Here is a 12,701-nt window from a genome sequence, read left to right on the forward strand (position 1 = left end):
TCTTAATTACTTTTGAATCTGCTTCCACCACCCGTTCAGGCAGCACATTCTACAGCTGCTGTCAAAAACAAAGTGTTGCCCCTTCGCATGCTAATCAGCTCCCACCAGCATCACCTCTTATCGCTGCATCTAGACACATAATCTGGTTAAGCTGTCATTAAATGTTTCAAAAGAACAGCCAATGAGGAGCATGTTGTCAGCTGTGGCTCAGTCCATAGCACCCTCGCCTTTGAATCAGAGGGTTGTGGGTTCATGTCCTCACTCCTGGAAACCAAGAACTGTGGTTGTACTCGAAAGAGTTGCAATCTGTGACTGTTGATAACTTGAAAGAATTTTAAAGCCATGTGCAAACTTTAAATCTGCTGCAGGCCCAGGCTTGACAAGTGCCTGGGAGTAGGAGGAGGCCATTCAGCCCTTCGAGCCTGTGCTGTCCCAGTGAAATGATCAGGACTCTGAAGGGGCTTGACCGGGTGGACGCTGAGAGATCTTTTCCGCTGGTCGGGGGAGTCTGAAACCCGGGGGCACAGTCTCAGGATAAAGGGCCGATCATTCAGGGCTGAGATGAGGAGAAATTACTTCACTCAAAGGGTTGTGAATCCTTGGAATTCTCTACCCCAGAGGTTTGTGGGTGCTCCATTGTTGAATACATCTAAGACTGGGATAGACAGAATTTTTGATCTCTCAGGGAATTAAGGGGTATGGGGAGTGGGCAGGAAAATGGCATTGAAGCCCAAGGTCAGCCATGATCGTATTGAATGACGGAGCAGGTTTGACAGGCCGTGTGGTCTACTCTTCCCCCTCTTCCCTGTGTCCTTCTGTTCGCCCATCTATTTAGATCATGGCTAGCCTATAGTCCATCTCTGTATCTCTTAATACCCTTTGCAAACAAAAACCTATCACTCTCAGTTTTGAAGTGTGCAATTGACCCCCGAGTTCTCTGGGGGTGGGGGGTGGGGGTGGAGAGTTCCAAATTTCCACTCTCCTTTTGTGGGGAAGTGCTTCCTGACATCGTCCCTGAATGGCCTGGCTCTCATTTTAATGCTCTGCATCCTTGCACTGGGATCCCACCCCCTATCACCAGCAGAAATGGTTTCTCTCTATCGACCCTACTGAATCCTTTCATCACCTTAAACACCACAATGAGGTCACCCCTTAATAAAGTTATCCAGCACAGAAACAGGCCCTTCAGCCCATCGTGTCTGTGCTGGCCATCAAGCACCTATCTATTCTAATCCCATTTTCCAGCACTTGGCCCATAGCCCTGTATGCAATGGCTTTTCAAGTGCTTATCTAAATACTTCTTAAACGTTGTGAGGGTTCCTGCCTCATCTTCTACGTTCAAAGAACTACAAGCCTAGTCAGTGTGACCTGCCCTCATAATGTAAGCCTCTTAGCCCAGGTAGTTCCTCGGTCTCCTGTTATACAGGATGGTGAAGGATTGTGCCAACTAACTGTTGGCAACCGTCACCTGCAACAGCAATTATATTTTAATTCATTCTTGGGGCATCGCTGGCAAGGCCAGCGTCTATTGCCCATTGCTGGCTGCCCCTTTGAGAAGGGGGTGGTTGGTGAGCCGCCTTCTTAAGCCGCAGCTGCACGGTTGCTACGGAGGTGCCCCCACCAAGACGTTGGGTCATGAGCCCCAAGGGCACGATGCCCATGACAGCTTCAAGATTCTGGAGTGGGATTTTGAACCCGGAGACCTCCTGACTCAAGAGGCGAGAATGTCACCGTCAGAGCCATATTGAGCCTATCGGTGGCTGGCAATTTGCCCCCGCTCTTGCCCCGCCTGAACTCCAGTCACCTCTGGGACCTTGCCCAAGCGGCTACTTGCGAGCTTCGGCCATGAACGCCGCGCAAGCTTGTCGACTGCGGGCTGCATCGTAACTCAGCCCCAGCCCCTGTCATTGTACAATGTCCACACACACACACACACACACACAGACACGCCATGTGCTTTCCAGCAGGGATGTGATTAATGATCATGGCTCTAAGTCCATGCCTGAGGTCACAGTCATGGTCTGCTGCACAGCTTGTGGTCTCCATGCTCCGATGTGCTTCAGAGGTTTGGGCAACCTACAGCTGTTACCGCAAAGCGCAAGAGAAGGGTCACCAGCAATACCGTCACCAGATCCTCCAAATTCAGTGGCAAGAAAGCAGCGTCCTCTCCCAAGCCAACCTGCCCAGCACCAAGGCGCTAATCACTCCAAATCAGCGCTGTTGGGCGAGACATGCCTTTCGTATGCCTGACCCAAAGCTTCCGAAGCAACTGCTCTACTCGGGACTCGGTGGTGGCAGGACATTCCCCAGGAGGACAGCGGAGCCGCCGTTAGGGATGCCCTCAAAGTACCCCTGAGGAGGTCAGACATTCCCGCCGACTCAGAGGAGGCCCTGGGCTTGTGGCCGACCACAATGGAGGAGGCTCGCTCGAGAAGGCACCGAGCACATGGAGGGACTTCAGTGGGAATGTGCAGAGGAGAAGCCGAGACGTCGGAGGGAGCGCGCAGCCCTCCAAGCCAGCCATCGACCAGAACCTTCAAGGCGCCACCTGCCCCGGGTGTGGTAGGATCTGCAGGCTGCGTATCAGGCCTGCCAACCATCTCAGAACCCGCTGAACCGGAGCGGAAGCAGGCCACCCTCGACCCCAAGGGGCTGCCCAAGAAGAAGGAGGCTAGGGTCCATGAGCACGGACCCCCTCTGATTGTGTTTTGCCTCCCTTGCTCTTATGGTATTGTATGTGCCAGCTGGGCTCAGCTTAACCCGCCCCAGAGCAAGCAAGGAAACTTGGGGCCTTCTGGCCCTTGCGTGCCCGTGCCTCACTGGGGTAGGGCATTTCAATCGGCCTCGGTGCCACTGGACTCCGGAGAAGAAATGTCAGCCGCGTGGGGATAGGGTGCGGGGAATGGGCTTGAGGGGGAGGGGCTGGGTGCAGTGGAAGTGGGGGTCCCACTTCTGACCCCGCTGGCAATCGCACTGTGTTCGGCCTTGGGGTGGGGGGGGCTGGCTAATTTCCTGTGATGACTCATGCAGTTGAATAGCCAGACTTTCCCCCTTCATTGAGCAAAGCACGGCCGACTAGGACAACGCGGCAGCCACATGGAGACAAAAGCAGCCATCGTTTGCCGGAGAGTTTTGAGATGTAGAGTCAGAGTCACGGTTGCAAAGGGCAGCAGGGGGATGAATGAAGGATTCCCCCTTTGCGGATGAGTTGATGCCACTCGGGAGCCATCAGCTCGCTGGGATGCGGCAATCCAGATGTAGAAGGTGGTGTCACAGCTCATCACTCATGCAATGGTCCTTGAGTTAAAGTGATTCACCAACTGTGACTTGCGTAATGACAAAGAATATGAGGATTTAATTCAACACAATTAGATTGTTCAGTGACATTCCCACAGCCAATTGTAAATTACATGTTTGCAAAAACGCAGATGGATGCCTGACATTAGCACATTACCTTTCACTCATCCATTAGGACTTATAGTTAATATCATGACCTCATGATATCCAGAAGCAGCATATACTTCCAATGAAAGGTGATGCACTTTGGTAGGAAGAACATGGACAGACAATATAAAATAAGGGGTGGAATTCTGAAGGGAGAGCAGGAGCAGAAAGACCTGGGTGTACATGTGCATAGATCATTGAAGGTGGCAGGACAGGTGGAGAGAGCAGTTAATAGTATCCTGGGCTTTATTAATAGGGGCATAGAGTACAAGAGCAGGGAGGTTATGCTGAATTTACATAAGACACTGGTTAGACCTCAGCTGGAGTATTGTGTACAGTTCTGGGCGCCACATTATAGCAAGTGTTGTGGTAGGTTTGACAAACAGACCACAGGAGGCTCAGGTACAGGTCATGATTGTTTATTCGAGCAATTTGCAAGGAGAGAACCATCTCAAGGCAGCTTGAGATAGCACTCTGCCAAACTACAAGCATACAGTTTATGTATACATCACTGATCACGTACAAGAACAATGTTCAAATTCCAACCTTGTCAGCATATAGGTTACATCATACACGCTCTTTCACACTGGCAGAGACCTCGCCTCCTGCCTAGGCTGTGGCCATCTTCCCTTTCCTTATCTATTGAAGAGCACACTTAATCTATGTTGTTGTCATCCTCTGACTCCAGTCCACTTCCCAAGGCCTTTCTATTGTTTGCAGGCCCTAAGCCTGTGCAAGGTTCATCTGGTAACCTTTGCCTGGAGATTTTAGGTAATTCATTCCCTTTCAATAAATTCTTATTTCCCCTAACATGGTGTATTTAAGACCGAGAAAGATAGGTTCTTGATTGGTAAGGGGATCAAAGGTTACGGGGGAGAAGGCGGGAGAATGGGGTTGCGAAACTTATCAGCCATGATTGAATGGCGGAGCAGACTCGATGGGCCGAATGGCCTAATTTCTGCTCCTATGTCTTATGGTCTAACAGACGGACGTGAACACACTGGAGAGAGTGCAGAAAAGGTTTATAAGAATGGCTCCAGGGGTGAGGAGCTTCAGCTATGAGGATAGATCGGAGAGTTTGGGACTGTTCTCCTTGGAGAGAAGGAGGCTAAGAGAAGATTTGACAGAGATGTTCAAAATCATGAAGGGGCTGGGCAGAGTAGATAGGGAGAAGCTGTTCCCACTCGTGAAAGGATCAAGAACGAGAGGGCACAGATTTAAAGTGATTTGCAAAAGAAGCAAGTGTGACGTGAGAAAAAACTTCTTCACACAGCGAGTGGTTCAGGTCTGGAATGCACAGCCTGGAATATGCATGCACTGTGGTGGAGGTAGGTTCAACCGAGGCATTCAAGAGGACATTAGATGATTATTTGAATAGAAACGATGTGCAAGGGTACAGGGAAAAGGCAGGGCAATGGCATTAGGTCATAATGCTCATTTGGAGAGGCAGTGTAGACACGATGGGCCGAATGGCCTAATTTCTGCTCCTATGTCTTATGGTCTTATGGTCTTATGGCCTCCTTCTGTGCTGTTAAAATTCTGTGATTCTGTGAAGTGCTTTTGAAGTGCAGTCGCTGTTATAATGTAAGGAAATACTGCATTACACAGCAAGATCCCACAAACAACAACCAGGTCAGCTGTTTCTTTTATTCTTTCATAGGATGTGAACGTCGCTGGCTGGGCCCAGCATGTATTGCCCATCCCTAATTGCCCCTTGAGAAGGTGGTGGTGAGCTGCCTTCTTGAGCCGCTGCAGCCCCCTGTGGTTTAGGTACACCCACAGCGCTGTTAGGGAGGGAGTTCCAGGATTTTGACCCAGCGACAGTGAACGAACAGCCGATATCTTTCCAAGTCAGGATGGTGAGTGACTTGGAGGGGGGAACTTCTAGGTTATGTGCTGATTGAAGGATGAATATTGATAAGGACATGGGGTGGGGGGCAGAACCCTTCTTGGGATAGTCCATTTATTAGCCCTCTGAGAGGGCAGACAGGGACCTCAGGTAACGTGTCACCTACTGACAGCGTAGCACTCCCTCAGCACTGCACTGCGACTTCCAGTCTGTATTAGCTGCTCAAGTCCTGGAGCAGGTCTCGAACAGCCCTTGGGACTTGGAAACAAGAGAGAGAACGCGTTCTGGAACAAATCTTATAAAAGTCTAAGTTGGCACTCTCAAAATAGAAAGGATTCAGTCAATGGCTTTGGACAGAAACTATTTGGCTTGAGTTAAGGCACAGAAGGGGGACTGTTACATGGCTGTGAGGTTTTTAAAGAGCTTCAAACAGTGCGACGAAGATAGATGAGCAAATTTGTTGGCAACTTTCGAAGGCACGTAGTAAAAATAGAGTGGTATTATTAGGAGACTTTAATTACCTAATCTAGACTGGGAAATAGTCCTGAGGGTAGGGAAGGAGAGAAATGCGCCCAAGACAACTCTCACAATCAATATGTCTCGAGTTCTGTAGCACTAGGGCGTACAGTGTTGAAAGGGTTAATTTCTGCGAGACTGCAGAAACAGTATCACCCGCATGATGACGTAAGGGAGAGAGAGAGAGACACATGACCAAGAGTCAAGAAAGAAAAAGCTCATGGAAGGACAGAGTAGCACCCAGGCCAGAACCTTACCTTTATCGGGTGCGCGCGCACCCAACCCAAACTCACGTGAAATTGCGCGAAATGTCATGTCATTAAAGGTGACCATAAGACGTAGGAACAGAAGGAGGCCATTCGGCCCATCGAGTCTGCTCTGCCATTCCATAAGATCATGGCTGATCTGATGATCCTCAACTCCACTTTCCTGCCTTTTCCCCATAACCCTTGATTCCCTTACTGATTAAGAATCTGTCTATCTCAGCCCTGAATATACTTAACTACCCAGTCTCTACAGCCCTCTGCAGTAAAGAATTCCACAGGTTCACTACCCTCTGAGAGAAGAAATTCCTCCTCATCTCTGTTTTAAATGGGCGAGCCCCTTACTCTGAGATTATGTCCCCTGGTCCTAGACTCTTCCACAAGGGGAAACAACTTGTCAAGCCCCATGACCCCTGTCACACAGGTGGCAGGACAGGTACAGAGAGCTGTTTCTAAAGCTTACAGTATTCTAGGCTTCATTAATAGAGTACAAGAACAGGGAGGTTATGATGAACTTAAATAAGACACTGGTTAGACCTCAGCTGGACTATTGTGTACAGTTCTGGGCACCACACTATAGGAAGGATGTGAACGCATTAGAGAGAGTGCAGAAGAGGTTTACAAGAATGGTTCCAGGGATGAGACATTTCAGCTATGAGGAAAGATTGGAGAAGTTGGGACTGTTTTCCTTGGAGAGGAGAAGGCTGAGAGGAGACTTGATAGAAGTTTTCAAAATAAGGGGTCTGGACGGAGTAGATGGGGGAGAAACTGTTCCTGCTCGTAAATGGACCGAGAACCAAAGGGAACAGTTTTAAAGTGTTTTGCAAAATGAGTAAATGCGAGGTGAGAAAAACACTTTTTCACACAGCGAGTGGTTAGGGTTTGGAATGCACTGCCTGGAAGTGTGGTGGAGGGCAGGTTCGATTTAGACATTCAAGGGGGCATTGGATGATTATTTAAATAGAAACAATGTGCAGGGTTATGGGGAAAAGGCAGGGCAATGGCACTAAGTTAAAATGCTCAGAGACCCAGTGCATACACGATGGGCTGAATGGCCTCCTTCTACACCATAATGACTCTGTGAATTCCGTGAGTGATGTCAGGCGTGCAAACCGAGGTCATCACGCACGCGAGCAATAAGGGACAGCTTTGGGTCCCTTATTCTTTCAAATGTTTATAACCGCACTAGACTTAGACGCGGGGAGCAATGCTACAAAGCTTGCAGATGGTACAAAACTTGGCAAAACGGCAGATAGTGTTGGGATTAATTACAAACTTCGGATTGACACAGGCTTGTGAAGTGCGGAGAACTGTGAGGCGATATACTTCGGAAACACGGAGATGGAGCGAGAGTAAACTGGAAAGGGCATCATTCTGATAAGTGTAAATTTGGAGAGGGAGGGAAAGAGGCAATGATGCCCATGCACACAAGCCATTAATTCAGGTTGGTAAGGTGGGGTGGCTGGGTTTAAAAATAGAGGAGTAGAAAACATTCTTTTTTAAAATCTTTTGCGGGCGTCACTGGTGAGACCAGCCTTTGTTGCCCACCAACTTGAGTGCCTTGCTAGGCCATTTCAGAGGGCAGTGGGTAAGGAGTCACATGTAGGCCAGACCGGGTAGGAACACTAGGTTTCCTACCCTAAAAGGTATTAGAGAACCAGGTTACTGAGACTAGATTAACTTTGCCTCCTAGATTTATTAATTGAATTTAAATTCCACCAACAGGCACAGTGGGATTTGAGCCTCTACCCTAAGGGCACTAGCTTGGTAGCCCAATAACAATACCACTATACCACCATCACCTCAATGTCAGCTATTGGAAAAGGTTGGCAAGGTTAAGACTGTTCCCCTTGGCAAAGAGAAAGTTAAGAAGTACAGTGAAGAAGAGGTGACCTCACAAAGGTTTCCAAGATGATGAGAGAGGTGCTTACGAAGTAAAAAGGAAAATAATTATTGACTCCGGCAAGCGGGTCAATAATCTGACCTCCGAGATTTAAAATCACTGGTAAAAGGTCTAAACGGGAAATGAGGAGAGATGTTTTCACTCAGAGCTGTCGGGATCTGGAGAGCTCGCCCTGAGAAGGTGCTGAAAGCCAATTTAAATCATTTTAAAGGCGTTGGCAGGCAGAACCTTGAAGATGAGGAATTAGCAGGGTTACAGCAGAAATGCGGATGTGGGACTAAACATGGTTGCTCTTTCAAAGGGGCCAGCACAGGTGCGAGGGGCAGAGCGGCCGCCTTCTGTGCCTTGCCTTTCAATGATCCCAACCAGCATCATTTAAATCATTAGCCGTTGCTGCATGCCATTTGTTTGTGGGATCTTCCTGTGCGTGGGTACGTGCCCAGATAACAGCAGTTTCCCAGGCTCCCACCTTGATCGTCCCTGAAGTGCTCTGAGGTTCTGAGCGGTGCTTTAATGCGGTCAGCTCTGTGCCATTCGCTCGAGCACAGCCTGCCCCTCTGAAGCCTGCAAACCCCATGCTTTGGCAGAAATCTTCCAGAGAGCTCCCGATGTACATGAAAATAAAAATGAATGCGAGAAGACTCAGCGTTGGAAGTGTGTGAGCAACACCTCGAAGATGCCACTGCTTCACACTCGACTGCAGCCAACAATCGACTCACATTAGCATGGAAGTATGAATAATACCCCACAGAAGGAGGCCATTCAGCCCATTGAGCCGGTGACAGCTTTTCCAAAGGTCTATCCAACTAGTCCCATTCCCCTGCTATAGATTCAAAGAATGATATAGCACAGAAAGCGTCCGTTCACCAGATGGATTAGCAGAGACGTGGTGAAGATCCAAGTGTAGATTTCAGGAATTAGAGATGGGGAGCGTTGGGAGCACAGAATGGGATTAGAGACTGGAGATCCGGAATCCAACCCCATGCTGTTCCTGTCCTGGGAGTGTTTGATGGGGACAGTGTAGAGGGAGATTTACTCTGTATTTAAGCCTGTGCTGTACCTGTCCTGGGAGTGTTTGATGGGGACAGTGTAGAGGGAGCTTTACTCTGTATCTAACCCCGTGCTGTACCTGTCCTGGGAGTGTTTGATGGGGACAGTGTAGAGGGAGCTTTACTCTGTATCTAACCTGTGCTGTACCTGCCCTGGGAGTGTTTGATGGGGACAGTGTAGAGGGAGCTTTACTCTGTATCTAACCCCATGCTGTACCTGCCCTGGGAGTGTTTGATGGGGACAGTATTGAGGGAGCTTTACTCTGTATCTAACTCCGCGCTGTACCTGTCCTGGGAGTGTTTGATGGGGACAGTGTAGAGGGAGCTTTACTCTGTATCTAACCCCGTGCTGTACCTGTCCTGGGAGTGTTTGATGGGGACAGTGTAGAGGGAGCTTTACTCTGTATCTAACCCCGTGCTGTACCTGTCCTGGGAGCCAGAATAAAATCATGAGCCGTTTTTCCTTCTGGTACGTTAATGGGTAGTTGGTTCTGTCTTGTGGGTTTAATCCATCTGCAGCGCTCTGGGTGATGGGGCCTGACATTTCTTTATTGGTGCTACAGCCTAGCTGTAATGAAATGAATGCCAGTAAGTATATTGCCTCTGAGATTCATTTATAAATAGACATGGATATGATTCTGCTTGGAGCTAATCTGACTGCGCTGGTTCCTTGCCAACTGTATTTAACAAGTTAGGGAGAGACCACTGGTTTTAGTGAAGCCACCTGAACTTAAACAAACAGGGAGAGCCTGCCTGGTGTATGAATGCAAGTTGGTGGCTGTACATGTGACTGCTTGCGCATTCTGCCCAGGCGCCAGTGGGGACAACTGTGAACGTATAGGGGTGAGTGGGTGTGTGTGCCAGTGGTCACATGTGCTTATGTTTGAGCGTTGGTGTGAGTGTAAACTTGACCGTGAGCACATAAGGGTGATGGCGTACATGAGGACGTGCCTTGGATAATGCTTGCCTTTGAGTGTGTTAACATTATTAATCATTGCCTGTGGAGAGTGTGCCCGGATTAGAGTGTGTAAGCAGATGGCAGTTGGAGGGGCAGTATTCCCCACCAGCTCAGTAGAGATTGGGCGAGGTGGGGGGGTAATTAAGTGGAACAGCAGATTCAAACACTCAACCCTCCCCCACTGCCAATTGGGCCGACTGATTTTCTAAATTGCTGGCAGCAGAAACACTTACCCGAATCCAACAGGTTCTCATTAGATGTACAGATCGACCTCCGATAATGTCTTGCCCAATGTCTGAGGTGGACACACAGAACAAATGGGGAATTGCAGTGAGAAGCCAGGATCAGTGTGGAGAGGGCCCCATTGAGGAGATGTTCCCAGTGTGGAGAGGGCCCCAGTGTGGAGATATTCCCAGTGTGGAGGTGGCCTCATTGAGGTGATGTCCTGAGTGTGGAGATGGCCACAGTGTGGAGATATTCCCAGTATGGAGAGGGCCCCAGTGAGATGTTCCCAGTGTGGTAATGGACCCTGTGAGGAGAGGAACCCAGTTAGGAGATAGCCCCAGTGAGGAGATGGCCCACGTGTGGAGTTGGCCCCAGTTTGGTAATGGCCCCAGTGAGGAGATGGCCCCAGTGAAGACATGACCCCAGTTGGGAGATGGCCACAGTGAGGAGATGGCCACAGTGTGGAGATGGGCCCAGTGTGGAGATGGCCACAGTGAGGAGATGGCCCCAGTGTGGAGATGGGCCCAGTGTGGAGATGGGCCCAGTGTGGAGATGGCCCCAGTGTGGAGATGGGCCCAGTGTGGAGATGGGCCCAGTGTGGAGGTGGCCCCAGTGTGGAGATGGGCCCAGTGTGGAGATGGGCCCAGTGTGGAGATGGGCCCAGTGTGGAGATGGGCCCAGTGTGGAGATGGGCCCAGTGTGGAGATGGGCCCAGTGTGGAGATGAGATCAATAAGGAGATGGGTTCAGTGAGTAGTGAAGATCTATATGAAGCTGAGCTCTATGCAACTGCTCCCTGAGGTGACTGAACAGCATCCAACATACTTTGGGTGATTATAATTTAAAATTAATTTATTCTAATTAGATGTTGGTTGTGCTGCAAAGGAGCTATTTAATTCATATTAAAATTTGAAATGTAACTTCAATGTAGTGTGCCCAGGCCTCTCATACCCTTCATTATTCGTATCTGTTTGGAGTTATAGAAATAATACTTGCTTTGAAAATAGATTCTAGGTAACTTTAAAGTGATTGTGCACCACCTCTTAAATTCTAACAAATAGCCTGTCCCTGAGCTTGAGTCTTTGGGAACCAGCTCTTCCCTGCATTTAATCCTGGGCCTCAGTTGTTAATGGCTCTCAGGAGGTGCAATACAGGGTATTTAATTGGACGCAGTGCCAAGCAAAGAGTAAAATCACTCCCTTTTTTCTCCTGTCTGCTGCCTTCCGTGGCGGAATAGCTAAAAATGTCCGTTCTCTCAGGTCACCTGTGAATTTGGGGGAATGTCAGTGCCAATAACTCTGTAACGGAGTTCGACTCCTTCACTTCAGGAGTGGGAGAGACAGAGAATAAATTCAAAGAAGAGTTTAACAACATGTCCTGCCATTTGTTTTCTTTATTCTTTCACAGGGTGCGGGCATCACTGGCGAGGCCAATGTTTGTTACCCATCCCTAATTGCCCTTGAACAGCTCAGCTTGCTTGAGCCATTTCAGAGGGGCAGCTAAGAGTCAACCGCATTTGCTGTGGGTCTGGAGTCACATGTAGGCCAGACCAGGTAGGTTGACACCTCCAGTGCAGTCCTGAGGGAGTGCTGCATTGTTGGAGGTGCCGTCTTTCACATGAGCTCTGACTCACCTGCCAGGCGCACTTAAAAGCCCTCACAGCACTGCTGGCTGAAGAACTGGAAGACTTCACCCTGGTGTCCTGGCCAATGCTAACCTCCCAACCAACATCAACAAAACTGACTATCAGCACGCTGATGTTTGTGGGGTCTTGCTGTGCAGGCGTTGGCTTCTGAATTTCCTGCACTGCAGCAGTCACTGCGTTTAAAAAGCCCTTCATTGTCTGTGAAGCGCTTTGGGATGATTTGAAGATCGCATGTCCGTGTCTCCTGTAACAACGCCCGACTTCACCCCTCCCACAGCACAACTACCTGCTGATGCCCTCGTCCGTGTCTTTGTTACCCTTAGACTTGCCAATTCCAACATACTCCTGGCCCCATCCTCCACCATTAATGAACTTAAAGCTCATCCAAAACTCCGCTGCCTGTGTCCTAAGTCTCACCAAGCGCTGGTCACCCATCATCCTGGTGCTCATTGACCTTTAAAATTCCCATCCTTGTTTTCAAATCCCTCCTTGTTCTCACCACGCCCTCCCTACCTCTGTAACCCCCTTGAGCCCCGCAGCCCTCTGAGATGGCTGCGCTCCTCCAATCCCGGCCTCTTCTGCAACCAATGTTAAAATCACTCCACCATTGGCGGCTGCCCCTTCAGCTGCCTGGGCCCTAAGCCCTGGAATTCCCTCCCTAAGCCTCCCAGCCTCTCTCTCTCTCTCTCTCTCGCCTTCTTTAAGACGCTCCTTAAAACCTACCTCTTTGACTAAGATTCTAGTCACTTGTCCCTAATATCTTTTTATGGCCTGAATTTTGGCCTGGTCGGGCGGGGGCAGTCGAGCAGCTGACCACCGCCTGCGATCGGCTCCACACCCCGATTCCAGG

The sequence above is a fragment of the Cetorhinus maximus genome, chromosome 34 (genome assembly GCF_964194155.1).
Source record: "Cetorhinus maximus chromosome 34, sCetMax3.hap1.1, whole genome shotgun sequence".
NCBI lineage: Eukaryota > Metazoa > Chordata > Chondrichthyes > Lamniformes > Cetorhinidae > Cetorhinus > Cetorhinus maximus.